This window comes from Chelonoidis abingdonii, chromosome 7 (genome assembly GCF_003597395.2).
Source record: "Chelonoidis abingdonii isolate Lonesome George chromosome 7, CheloAbing_2.0, whole genome shotgun sequence".
NCBI classification, from domain to species: domain Eukaryota; kingdom Metazoa; phylum Chordata; order Testudines; family Testudinidae; genus Chelonoidis; species Chelonoidis abingdonii.
In genome coordinates, this window is record NC_133775.1 from 81406338 (window position 1) to 81420915 (window position 14578).

The 14578-nt window shown below is 40.3% G+C and overlaps 1 protein-coding gene across 1 annotated transcript in view; it reads left to right on the forward strand.

The window, feature by feature from the left end:
• SLIT3 (slit guidance ligand 3) overlaps positions 1 to 14578 on the forward strand; it is an 811806-nt gene that overhangs the window by 520281 nt on the left and 276947 nt on the right. The window lies entirely within an intron of this gene.

The window sequence follows — 14578 nt, forward strand, 5'->3', positions numbered from 1 at the left end:
AGTGTGAAATAAAACAGAATTGCTTTTGTTGTTCCATAGGGAATGGTTATTTTCCTTCAGAGGTTATTATAAGATAGTATCCCTCTTGCAACCAGCTTTAAGAGCCTTAACTGTATGAATTCAATCATATACATATAGTTACTGTAATAATTCATCTTTTCATCTCTGCAGAAATATTTTTTTATTGTTGTCGTTTTGCTAGACTACAGGCTCTCTGGGACAAAGTTTAGCGGCTTCTCTCATTTATATGCTGGCCCATTGCAATTTAGTATCTGACTCCCAGCAATTTGAGGGTTACATTATCCAAAATGCTCTATCGGTTTCACTGGTGCTCTGATCTATATGTGCACTCCTCTGTCACTACACTGGTTATTTTTGTAATTTAGGATTCAGCTCAAAATCTCTGTGATTACTATCTCAGCATATTGTAAAGTAGTTCACTATGCATAATTTAATCAGTTTCCATGTTCTGTGTGGACTTTGCAACTCTCATATCAAAAAAGATATTTTAAACATGCAAGTTCACTGAACAGATATGTTAGATGTAAACAATGCTCTAAAGTTATACTGCCCATTATAACCTGGGCATGTCAATTAATCTACTGGAAATGAAAAAATAGTCACATGCTTGATGACAATTTAGAAACTCTGAACACTTGCTTCTCTTAAAAGTTCAGGCATGTATAGTCTTCTATTGGGATTACAGCATCTTATACAACAATAGGAATCTATTTCTACTCCTGAAAATTACAGTGTAAATTACATCTGAAGTACTAAAAATGAGTCTTGAATTTGCATTCCAAACAATATATACCTATGGGCATATGGTTGTATATATGTAATGTTTTATAACGTGATAGATTTAAGAACTGTAGGCATGAATGTTTTGAATAATGATATGAAAGATTTGCTGAGGTAATAAGGATGCAGCTATGAGCATCTGTTTGGGAAGTTCTAGAAGAGTACTGTGGGCAAACTACAGCCTGCAGGCCACATCCGGCCCGCAGGATCCTCCTGCCTGCCCATGAGCTCCTGGCCCAGGAGCCTAGCCTCTGGCCCCTTCCCTGCTGTTCCCCCTGCCCCGCGAGCTCCTGGGGCAGCACAGCTGCAGAGCCGGGGCCTGACCCGGTGCTCTGTGCTGCATGGTGGTGTGGCTGGCTCCAACTGGGCAGCACGGCTGCCAGTCCTGGTACTCTGGGAGGCGAGACTGTAGCACCGCTAGCCACCAGTGTTCCAGGCAGCGTGGTAAGGCGGCAGGGAGCAGGGGGTTGGATAGAATGCAGGCGAGTTCAGGGGGTGGCAGTCAGGGGGCAGGGGTGTGGATAGAGGTTGGGGCGGTCAGAGGGCGGGGAACAGGGGGGTTGATTGGGGGCAGGCGTCCCGGGGGGGCAGTCAGGAAGGAGAGGGGGTTTGGATGGGGCGGCAGGGGGGCAGTTAGGGCAGTGGTTCCGGGGGCATTCAGGGAGAAGGGGTGGTTGGATGGGGCAGGGGTTCCAGGGGGGCAGTCAGGAATGAGAGGAGGGGTTGGATGGGGTAGCGAGGGGCAGTCAGGGACTTCCGGGGGCTGTCAGGGGACAGGGAATGGGGAGGGAGGGGTTGGATGGGGCAGGAGTTCCAGGGGGGCCGTCAGAGGGAGAGAAGCAGAAGGGGTCAGATAAGGGGCGGGGCCATGCCTGGCTGTTTGGGGAGTCACAGCCTCTGCTAACCGGCCCTCCATACAATTTTGGAAACCTGATGTGGCCTTCAGGCCAAAAAGTTTGTCTGCCCCTGTTCTAGAGAGTGTAGGAACTACTAAATTCAGAGTGTTGATGTGAAGACATAATAGAGAAAGATGTTTTGTATAAAGTTTTATATTGAAGCTGACAGGATGGGGGCACAGTTGGGTAGTTATATGGGACCTGCTGCTGGAAGTTAGTGATCTGTGGGCTGAAGATATGTTCAGATTTCCATTAATCTGAGAGCAACAGAGGGAACAAATGATATTAAGAAACATTTGGAAGAAATGTACCAGTTGGAAGGACCACAGTATCTGAAACACCCTGAAGAATGTGTAAGTACGAAACAATGAGAAGGGAAATAATAAGAATGGCCATTCTGGGTCAGACCAGTTCCTGTCTCTGACAGTGTCCAGTACCAAGTGCCCCAGAGGGGTGAACAGAACAGGGTAATTATTGAGTGATCCATTCCCTATCTATCCTTTTCCTAATGGTTCCTAACATTCTGTTAGCTTTTATGTCTGCCACTGCACATTGAGCAGATGTTTTCAGAGAACTATCCACAATGACACCAAGATCTCTTTCTTGAGTGGTAACAGCAAATTTAGACCCTATCATTTTGTATGTATTAATTGGGACTGTGTATTCAAATGTGCATTACTTTGCACCTATCCACACAGAATTTTATCAGCCATTTTGTTGCTCAGTCACCCAAATTTGTGAGATTCCTTTGTATGTAACTCTTTGTAGTCAGCTTTAAGTTTAATTGCTTTGAGTAACTTTGTATCATCTGCAAATTTTGTCACCTCACTCTTCACTCCCTTTTCCAGATGATTTATGAATATGTTGAACAGTACTGGTCCCAGTACAGATCCTTGGGGAAGCCCATTACAGTATTTACCTTTCCCCATTGTGAAAACTAACCATTTATTCCTACCTTTCTTTCCTATCTTTTAATCAGTTACTGAGCCACGAGAGAACCTTCCCTCTTATTCCATGATTGTTTACTTTGCTTAAGCTAAGAGAGATACTTTCTAGTCACACTTTTAAAACGTTAGCTCCTTTAGATTTTTTTTTTAATTGGTCACTTTTTGATATGCTTAGGGAATGAGCGATTGTTAAGAGATTGGGGAGGATAGAGGGGTATGCCTTCTTTGTTTCTATTTTATTTGAAGATAATCAAGTGAGAATTCCTATACCATTACTTGTTCTGTCTCTCTTGTGATGTGGTGTTTTATGCTGGCATAGATGAACACTGATTCTTTGTGGGGAGGCAATGGGTCTGGTGAACTGGGTGGATTAGGAAGTTAAGATAACAGATCTGGAGGTACTTATTATGATAGTGCTCTAGAGAAGAATTGTAATTCCCATGGGTAGCAGAAGAATCCACCAGAGAACTTCATATGATATTACTAGTTCTTTTGAGAATATTCTGCACCAACCCATCATAATGTCTAACATGTTTCACTGACATCTCACTGAATGAAGCTGCAGGGCCATTTTTGGCATGGTTGATTCTGATCAAGATCTCAATAGTCTACTAATCTCAAATGTGAAGAGGTAGGGGGAATAATTTGTAATAAGTTCATCTTGCTTCATATGTATGTACGTGGAGAGAGGAGATTTTTTTTAAGCCTCTGACCATTTCCTGTGCCCCAAGGACAGGACCAGAGTTTATGGTTCTGGTTTTTTTCCCTCTTGACAATAAACCAGTTTAGATAGAGGGTTCCACAGCTGAAATATTTCAGGTAATGTCAGTGCTCCTATTGGAGGCCTAATGGCTTATTTTCTTGGCGGATATCAGCATGAAAAAGGACAACAGCTTTTAATGAGCAAAAATATCTTTCTGGAAACTTTTGGGGTTTTATACAGAACACTGAAGACCAGACCATCACTGGGTCTGGTTCTGATAGTTCCTATATTGGAGTTACCCCCAAGTAAGTTGTCTGATAGGAAGGGCTATTTCATACCTCCATCAGTATCACACCTTGGAGATTCATTAGTAGTTTAGATTTCTGTGGTTTCCGTAATGCTGCGAGCATATGTCAGATGTACTCTTACAACTGGGGTGTTGATCACCTTCCCATCAAGGCTCCATTTTCAGTAGTAAAGGGTCCTGTCAACTTCTTGACCTGTATCCTTTTTGTTTCTTGTACCTGGAAGTTGCCATGGGTTAACTGATCTTCTATGGATGAAGCAGCTAGAGTCACAGATTGGAGAGGAACTTAATATGAAGGTTCCTGGAGTCTGATATTATTCTTTGGCCATACATAGGTGTCTCAAATTGGGCACCCTAAGTTTTTAGATACGTTGACCCTGTTCGCTCTGTGCCTCAGTTTCCCATCTGTAAAATCTCACCTCTCACGAGGGCGTTGTAAAAATATATTTGTGTTTGTGAAGCACTCAAAGACTATAGTGATGAGTGCCATAGAAAGGTCCACGAGGAAATTAAAAATTCTGTTTTTAAGAGCAGGGCTTGAATAGTGTGCTGTAAATAAGGAATGGGGCCATACACTGAACAAAGGGGAAAATGAATAACTGTACATGAAGTGCGCATCATCCATCCTGTGCAATGAACGACACAGGGGTCCTCTAAAAAAAATAGTATGTGATTATGTCATTAAAGAACCATCCTAATCCATATGTACAGGCAACCTTAATTCTGGCATTTCCTAACTTTTGAGGGCTTGATTTTGCAACCTTCATAATGTCCTCTTAATAGTGCTTTTTGGATATAAATGAAAAACAGAATAGAGTATTAAAAACATTTATAAAGGGGAACAATTTTGGTGGAAGAATATTAGGTCTCTTCGGTTCTTCACATGTGATTCTATTGCAGATTACGAACCTCAGGATACCCAAATTTGTATCACCGCCATGCATCACACTCCAGCAACCCAATGTATATACTCAATATATTAACACCTTATTAAGATGCACACTTGTAGCAGATTTATCCTTATGTCTCATATTGGAGGTTTTAAAGCTATGCCTTCATTGGACTTAATTCACCAATATGTCACTCCAGTTTTACCTAGAATAACTCCACTGAAATGAATGGAGATACGATTGCATAAAAGTGGAGTAATGCAGAGTTGAATTGAACTTGATGTACCTGGATCAGAAATGACTGAACTTTGAAGTTTGGAACTTTGATTTAGATGCTGATTTGAACCTTTTATATTGAGAAACTAGTTGGAAATGCATCAGGGGGTTCTAGTTTCGACCAGCGCAATAATACAGTAAGAGCAACTATTTTCACTGAGATTATGCTTTTGCACTTTCAGCACTAGCCAGTACAAGTAACTAGTCAGGTGTTCCAAATATTTGAGTTGAACCAAACTTTTTCAAACCTCAAAACAGAATCTGGGATTGTTTCAAGTTTAGTGAGATCTTCATATCAGATGTCTTTTAGCATCTGGTTTACCGATTCTTAATATTGATTTGTTTTATTGCTAACCAACATCGTTGGTTATGTAGAATATATACTTCATTTTGGTAAATAATGGCTTCTTATAGCTTGAGACAAGTGAGAGATATTCACTAACCATTGTGGAAATATCTGTTACTGCACTTCTAAATATTCATTATCTCCTCTGACTACCCAGGGAAAAGCAAACAAAGCTGCTTTCCCTGAGAAAACAGCTTTAACTTTAACTTTCTGTTCATTCTGCCTTTGGCAAATTTGCTTCTTTGCCAAACCGTTACATTTTAGGGAATTGATTTTGTGAACAGGAGTAGGAGGGAGTCCCAGTGGGGACTGTTGCACAGTCGGTAGAACAGGCAACTCAATATTAAGGGTTCTTGGTTCTGTTTCTGGGGCTCTTCCTGCTTATTGATACCCTTTGAGGAAGTTCTTGTTGATCATACCCACTGAGTGTACCTCAGAGGGGTGTTGAGACTTAAATAATTAATTCTGAGTGAAGATTGTGTGATTGTAAGAATGAAAGTGTTATAGAAGTGCAAAATACCCTTTCCATTGTCTTCTTTAAATAGACATTTCTATGATGTCATTTTACAAATTTGATTTTGCATATATTAAATTACACCAATAGCATCTTTTAAAATAGGAAGTGTGTGAAGCATTTCTTATTAATAAATCTGTTATTTTCAGTCATTTATACTGCACCATAAGAACTTGGTCTGCATTGAAATTGTATTGCATTGAAATTTGTCTTTAACATCTCAAACTGGAGGAGAGTCTTTAGATTTTTTTTTCAAAATTAATTTCCTTTTAAATAAAAGTAATGCCCACTGAATTTGGGGGCAGAGGAAAGATAGGTCAGCAATTCAAATGGTCCTTTCTCGAGAAGTTAATAATGGATTTTTTTCCCATCAGTTTTCCATTATATAGTGTGGCTTAGACCAGTATAGTATTTCTGAACACACTTATTGATTGTTTCAATGGAGGCTCCCCAGGGTAGTTTTTCTATTCTATTTGAGTTATATAATACGATCTTCACTCACCGCTGTAAAGTGGCTCTGGGCATCTTTACATGTCAGATTTGCCTACTGCTTTCAGATGTCATCAGGCAAACTGTGACCGACTGCTTATGTTTACCATCAAGAAACAATTTCCTACTCTCTAGGCTTAAAACATGTACAGGGCCACCTTTCCACTGAGAACAAGGACATGAAAATTGCAGCTATTTTAGATGAACTGAACAATCAGTGGAGAGGATTTAAATCAGTGATAAGTGGTGGGAATAAAAACACTTTCATGTGCAGAGATGGGTTAAGGAGAACATGTCATCTTGTTTTGTCTGGGTATCAAAATGTACAGTTTGAACGGAAATGTTCAGGTTCTGTTTAAATTGCTAGTAGGTAAATTCTGCTTTGTATAGTATTTGCTAGACCCTTAAAGAGAAGAGAGTAAGGTAGATCAGTAATTAAATATTTCCAGATTTGTTGAATGAGATATTTGACATAGACGATGTTTGGATATTAAAATAAGTACAAATAAGCAATCACAGCACAAGATTTCAGCTGTTAGATCAAGCTAAGTTTTGTATCTTAGATATTTACTTACTTTCTGATTTGTCAAATGTGACTATTGTCACCTCCAACCTCAAGAAGGTACATTTTGTTTTTATTAAGTCTGATAATTGGATTCATTTTTATGGTTGCATCATCATTTTTTTAGATTGGTCTGGCCGATTTAGAATTTTGACATTTGTAAAAGGTAGCTGCATGCTGATGAATTTCACCAGGACAAGCTGTGTAAGAGTTTGTAATTTTGGGAGTATTTTCTGAAGCATCCTTTCAGCTCACCAGACACATAAATCTGGCTCTGTTAATAAAAGGGAATTTGTGTGAACAGTAAGGACAATAACATATACCAAGTTATCAAATTGACTAACTTTAGATCAAGCAATGCTGACTAGGACATTCAGAACAAAAAACCTCAGAGATCTTATTTTACCTAATGTGAATGTCACTCAAAGGTAGCTTTTAACATTGTATTTTGCAAAGCACAGTCTTTTTTGTACTTGTAATTGTACCTTGTATTGAAAGCCACAGTATAGAGTGTTGGCTGAAATATTACAGGAAGGAGATTATATTGTATCATGTGTGTATGCATCTTGAAAGTTCATTATGAAAGTGCAGAAGACATCAGGGAAAATAAATATGGAATTCAAAAGCATGAATTTTATATAAAATGTGCTAATCAGTTTTATTGCAGACAGGTGCTATGATGTTTGATTTGTATGTTTGTTTTTCTCCTGGTTTTATTAAATGAACTTGTGGGGTTTGATGGATGTTTTCACTGAAATGATATACAACATGTAGAATCTAGTTAACAGAGCCCTAAAACATCTGTTTTGTTGACAAAAATATTATAAGTGACAGCACTTTATTGCACAGGGAAAGTATTTGCACCTTTCCTACCTGTCCTTGTTTTTCACCTTTTCTTCTGATCCCTTTTCCTTGTCAACGTTGTAGGTATGTAGTACAAATAGATATTAAAAAACTGGGGTTGTGCACAAATTGTATAATAGATTATATGCTGACTATTTTCTCTTTCAAACAGTTTACTATTAGGTAACGCTCCCAGCAAATCTAAAAGAATTATATGTCTTAAAACTTCAAGAAAGTAATACGACGAAATGTCAATATTGTAAATTTGTACACAGCCTCAAAACTCGGCATTGGTTATTCTGGTATCCAAACAGTCTTGCTGTGCTAATGTTCAGGATCTACGCTGGAGGTTTTATGCCTGACATATAGAGGAATTGTAAGCCCTGGAGACTGAGGATGGGATGTCAGCCTGCTAAGGATTAATGAGCATAATGAGATGACCATGTGGCTCATTAAGGATCTAGATGTTCTTCTTGTGACAAAGCAGAACAAAAAAGCAGAGATAAGTCCAAATGCCACATACACATTAGTTAATACTGATTAGTTGAAAACCACTTCTTGTTTACATGTGTGAAATTTAACTACAATCAAATTGGCAAGGTGCAAGGGTGTTTTCCAATACATTAAACCAGAATCCTCAAATACTACCGAGCTGCAGAGGGCTCAGAGGTTGAGCAAGCCTCTTGGTAACAGACTCAGCCTTTGGGCCCTGTAAGAGTTGCATTGTTTATATACGATAAAAATTAAGACTCTAATCCTGCACTGAGAACCACGCATTCCAAGCCTCACTAAAGTTAGTGGGGTGGCATGTGGTGCAGGAGTCTGCCTGCAAAGTTCTTAATGCTGAAGTGGTCCTAAGTTTCTTGCCCCTCTTCTTGCCAAGACATCTTGAAAGGATAGACCCATGTGTACCAATGCACACCCAACAAATGGATTGTGTAGCTCTAGGCCCCATTTCAGCAATGGGGGGTTGGGAAGAGCCAAATATCTCCCTCAAGCAAAGTGAGTCTTTCCTTCCCAGATCCACACACAGAGGCCCCAAGCACACAGTCCTCTCACTCCCCTGTGGAAGCATGGGCAAGGCAGCCCCATGCGGAGTCGGGTGATCCTGGACAGAAAATGGGTTATATTTAATGGTGGAAGCAGCACAACATTGTTCCACATTCAACCCAGAAAAACTGTGTTTGGCCTTGTTTAATGCTTGCCACCCACTCCTTTGCTAAGCATTCTTGCTGTTGCTATGACCATGTCAGTTAATATAAGGGGAACAATCACCTGTTGAGCTCCCCATTAGTCTCTGAAGCTATTTATGGGGAAGAAACTGCATAGACATAGACCCTCTCACCACCCCTTACCACACCACTACAGCAAAGCATACAGAAGAGGGTATTTGAAGGCAAGTTTCTGCTGCACTGACTAGAAGTCCAGTAATACGTGGAACCTGCCCCACTCATGCCTGTTTTCCTCTCAGCCCCTGCCCACAAATTGACACCTGGTTCTAGGAGGGAGTTGGGAGCCCTCTTCCTCCCACCTCTACCAGCCAGAAGAGAAACTCCTGCGACCCTCACTACTGCTGCTGCTTTGAGGAACAACCTCCAAGGAGGGGAGCCACCTATTGAAGTCTCAATGAGGCCATGAGAGGCAGAAGCATGGTGGATTAAGACTCCTGCAGGTATCTGGAAGTGGAAGGCTTAATGGCTTAGGGAGGGAGGCAGGAGAGAATGACACTGATGGATTTATTGAGAAGCAAAGCGAAGGGCAGAGTATTTTATCCAGGGTCTGTTGCATGCATCAGTGTTGAGGCAGAAGAGTTGGGACCCTCTTGTTCAGATGTATCAACATGTCACAGTCATCTGGCTGCTTCTGAAGAAAGACACATCCACGTTATAAATAAACTAGGGTCAATAACAGAAAGCTACCACAGAGCACGGCAGCAGGAGAGAAAAATTAGGACCATCTTCCTGTCTGTTTGGAGAGTACCTAACACAAGGAAGTGCTTGATTCAGACTGAGGCCTCTCCTCTTTAGCATATGGAAAATACTCTGTTGCATCTCATGGATTCATACAATGGTTGCTAAAGTCAGCATTTACAAGCTGGTAGTGAAAGTGCTGTTGATACATATCAATTTGGACTTAATTAACTGCAGATGCCATGGTGTGGCAATTGTTGAGTTTTTAATGGGTTTTCATGGAGCTATATCAGAGACCAGAACAAGCCCATTGTTTCTACTCTAAAAGTTGTCAGCTGTCACACTAGAGAGCTCTTTGCTGAGCATTACTATCCAACTAGGTTAGTGTACAGAGATTTATTTTAAGAGACCATTTCAGGCTTGACAATCCCAATGGGAATTTTGGCTGCTAAAGATCTGCCCTTAGTTAGAGAAATAGTTAAAAATTCAGTCAAGAATTCCATCACTAGCTTTTTAAAGATGCAGTATGGATCAGAAGAATCTACAGCCCATAGTTGTGTGAACAACTGTTCATTATCACTTGAAAGAAGATTTGAACTGATGGTGAAAACTCATATTCCTGCTCCATGACTCTGGGTTAAACCTGAAGATCTGCAGCTATGTTGAAATGGAATGGTGCAGACAGAGAAGAGCAAGTGCCTTGAGAAACCAAAGGAAAAGGTAATTAGGAAGACGTGGTCTTACTTGGATAAGTGGATGAAAGTGCATGTAGGTAAACAATCTTTTGTTTTTAATGGACATACCTGAGACCTAACTCATGTTTCCTTAAAACTACCGTAATGTTTCAGAACTTATGCAAAAGTTGACCAACATGACTTTGTGAGTGAATAAATCTGCAGTGTCCGTGTGCTTGGAAACTGCTTAGATATTTATCAGTCTAATCATTTCTGATCCAAAGTCACATGTTCATCTCTGGTATGCATTAGATCCAAGTTCTGTGAGGCTAATTTTTGAAGCTGACAGATTTCCAATACCATTCAAAGATGATGGAGATTAGGGCATGGGAGATAGTCAGCTAGTTCCTTAAAAAAAAATACATAACAAAACACTTGGTACGTGGAAGGGAGTTGCTAGCTGCCCTCTTGTTTCCTCCCTCGGAGGGCAGGTTGCTGACCACAGCTCCTCCACCCCATAAGAAGCCATGAAGTGTGAAGGTAAAGGTGAGTCTGTTGGGAAGAAGTAAATTCCCTTGGTTGCAGTGGGAAAATAATGGTTTCATTATGATTCTTAATAAATAGTATTGATTATGCTTGGAAGGCACTCAGATACTCTGGTGGCAGTATAAATCCCTAAGACAGTGAGAGAACCACATATATTCAGTGTTGTATAATGGTAGTAGCAGCAGCTCCAATTAGGAAGGGAATGAAAGCTTTAAATATCCATTACTTAAAACAACAGCAGAGTGCAAAGAGATATATTTAGAATATTTGGTGTTCCTCTATCCCCAAACACACAGCCATTAAAGCATTTCTGTTGTCCTTTGGGTGAGGAGGGGAGAGAAGAGATAACAAAGGCCAGCACTCAGCAGTGCCAACCTTCAAAGCTTCTGACGCAGTAAGACTGCATTTTGACCTCAGACTTTGTTTACATAGTGCCGTCCAAATCACTTATTGGCATTGTTTTGTTGTGCACTGCAGTAATTCAGTACAAATAGAATTTTACTTTGTTCCTTTAATTACATAGTAAGAAGCTGGTACTGATTGGATAAATGCAAAGCAGTATTTTTTCGTAACCACGATGCATTTTACATAGTGCTTACCTTTTGATATATACTTTGATACAGTGACCTAGGGATATGTTAGTGTAATTATGATGGAACTAATGTTGCAGAGTGAGACAGGCCATTCAGGGCTGGAAAGGGTTAAGCAGACCTAGGTCAGGTTTCAATACCTCTTTGAGGCAACTTGTAATCAAAGAGAAGAGTAAATCTGATGACCAGTTCCTGTTATGGGCCAAACAAATTCAGCAGACTTCCTTCATCAAAGTCCCAAGCATAAGTTTGGCAACTTTTAAGATGCAGCTCATCTTACTCAAGTGTCAGGAAGAATCACACTTCTCATTTGGTCTCTGATGCTTCCTAGAGATCCCCCACCTTCCCCCCTGACACTGCTAGTCCCAATCCCCAACTCTTCACAGCACAATGCACTGGGAGGAATTAAGTAATTTCCCACCACTGACCTTGACTTGCGACCCTGCAAATCCTTACACGCGGGATAGGCTATCCTTCCTCCAGCCAGGGACAGAGGACTAACACCTTCCCGATGACCTTTGAATAGGCTCTGTGTACCCTCTCAGACAAATGAGAACTAGCAAGGTACTGATGTCCCTCTTTCTACCAGATATTTCTTTCAGCTCTTGGCCACCCAAATGATGCAAGCCTGTAAGAACTTTGGCCATTTAACAGAGCAACATGATCCATTGAGTAGATTGGCGGTTGTACATTACTTTACCCTCTCCCAGCAGGGATGTTCATGGCTGCCTCTTGCGGAAGGGACGTTTTCTGACACATCTCAAGCACGGCACAACAACACTGTTAATAGACCGTGGCTGTCTCATTTGTAGACTCTATTCATTTGACAGCTAAGAATTATCAGTACTGATGTTTCGCTCCCTCTCTCTCTTTTTTCCCAAGCTAGTGATTTGTCTGTGTTATGGGTAGGCTTGACAATCCATTACGCATTAGCAGCTGAGATGTTGTTTGAAATGGGAAAATTGCTAGCAAACTGCTCCATTAGCAAGCCTCATAACAAATTCTTTTTCCCCCAATGAAAAAGAGATAGCTGAGACCCAAATTAATATGACTGTCTCCCCCACTCTGCAACAGGCATTACTCTTCAAGACAAATGGCTTTGTTGCTCCAAATTATGTGATCTGGCTCTAAGAAAGCTGCGTTAGGTAGTTGTTTTTTATCTTTTTGTGTTTTCCTGCATGTGTTTGAGTAGTGTAAGCACCAGATGAGGAGATGACAAAAAGATTTGCACCCAGTGAACCTTGAGATGGATTAGGATGGGATTTTTGAGATGGATTAGGATGGGATTTTGAGTGCTTATTCTTTGCCAGAGGATCATTTGTCACCTTTAAGTGCGTCCTTTCCCCCTCTTTCATTTTCTGTTTTGTTTACTATCTGCTCTTAGTGCCACAAAGTCATTTAAAAATCAAAAAGATCTCCCAAGTCACATTATTAGAAGAAAAATATATTTGAATCCATCAGGCCTTCTGCATTTTCCAGGCTCTGATACTTTATTAGAGGGGAATAAAGAAAATTGCTCTTGTCCGTTGACATCCATTGTCATTGAAGCTTTAAAAGTAAAACTTCCAAAGGCAGACACAGCACTGTTCATATCAGAAGGGGGAAGTGCAGCATCTATAATACATCTGGGCAGTACGAAAGGTGCTCTCAGGCAGCAGCTGACATGGCAGAATGAAGAGGATAACTGAATGGACGAGCAAAAACCCAAGGTTTAACAGTACCTTTCATATAGAGTCATTTATTCTATCATTCTTTACATTGTATTCTCATGGATCCCACTTGTTTGGTGCTGTGTCTGTAAAATACAGCTGGTTGCAAAATATTAGTGAAAATGAAATTTGGATGTTGAATGGAAACAAATTTTCCTGATTTTTTTCTTCATTTTCCAACTATTTACTTTTACATTTTCACATCAAATCCAAACTGTACAGAAATCTAGAACGGGGCGAAAGGGTTCAAATAGTCAATACAGATTATTCTTCTGTGTTTGCATCTTTCATCAGAAGATCTCAGAATGTCTCTCAAAAATTGTTTCCTCGTATTCCAGAGAGGCAAGTAAAAGATACATAATGGATCACTTCACTGGCCACTGAAATCTCAGTCACTTCTGCTGTAAAACAATTGTTGCTCTTTAACAACATACAGCAACACCATCCAACACACTGTGACACGGGCTAAAGAATGCTGTCTACTTGAAGATGCAAATTAGATCCATTTCATTCTGCCTAGCTCTGCTCTTAAAACAGAATTTAACCAAGATGTTCAGGTTACCACAAACCATATTTTTGTTTTTATTTTGTTTTGCGAAGTGTTACATGATTTAGTAAGAACCTCCATTTTGCATCTCATTTGAAAGATTGTGCTTCTAGCAGCACTGTTCCCCACTATTTAGTGGTGAGTCAGCACTGACTCAGAGTGAAGAGTGACCTCTCAGAACCATCAGCGCCTCTTCTGGCAGAACCTAATTGTTCCTTGGATATCTCCCATCTAATGCTGACCTGTATGCATGTTGCTTAGGTAGTGAGGTTAGGCAGGATAGTAGTACTAACTAGTAAAGTAAATCACTTATGTTGTTCACATTTCTAATAATATAAATATTAATTTCAACCTGTACCCACAGCTCAATAACGTGCATTTATGAATAAAGAAATTGTAAAGCTCAAGTTTCTACTTCATATTTTCCAGTTACTCGTTTTAATATTATACAGTAAATGTCGACTGTGCTTTGTGGCAAGTTTGGAATCTACATGCATCTACTTGCATGACCTCATTATCATGATAGGGCCCACTAAGCATCATCTGTTCAGCCTAGTCTCTCACAGAAAGGACTTCCTAAAAATTAAATAAAATCAAGAGCTTATTGCGGAACTAAGCTGAAAATGCAGCAGCATGTGATACCACCCTTGACCATCTATTTTCATCACAGGCCATCTGCTGCTCATTTGTGGTGAATGGCGAAGAACTCAGTGCTGTTTCTAGGAGTTACTGGCCAACTCCCTGTGAAACAACCCTCTGGAATCCTAATCTCTCTTTCTTTCCCCCGACTCTGGTCTCCTCTAGGTTATTTATTTTTCATATTTGCGGGAGGTGTGGACTTTAATCCCTGGTGATTGCAATTTGGTGTGTGCGCGTGTTGGGGAAGCAGGGGGAGGGGAGTTGCTGTCTTTTACATATAAATGCGTCTGTTCTTTATGTGTGGCATTTTCTTGTGTACTTCAAAGAATTATTAATACAGGGCCAAGTTTTCACCCAGCCTAACCTCATCTTGCAATTCAGTTCAATTG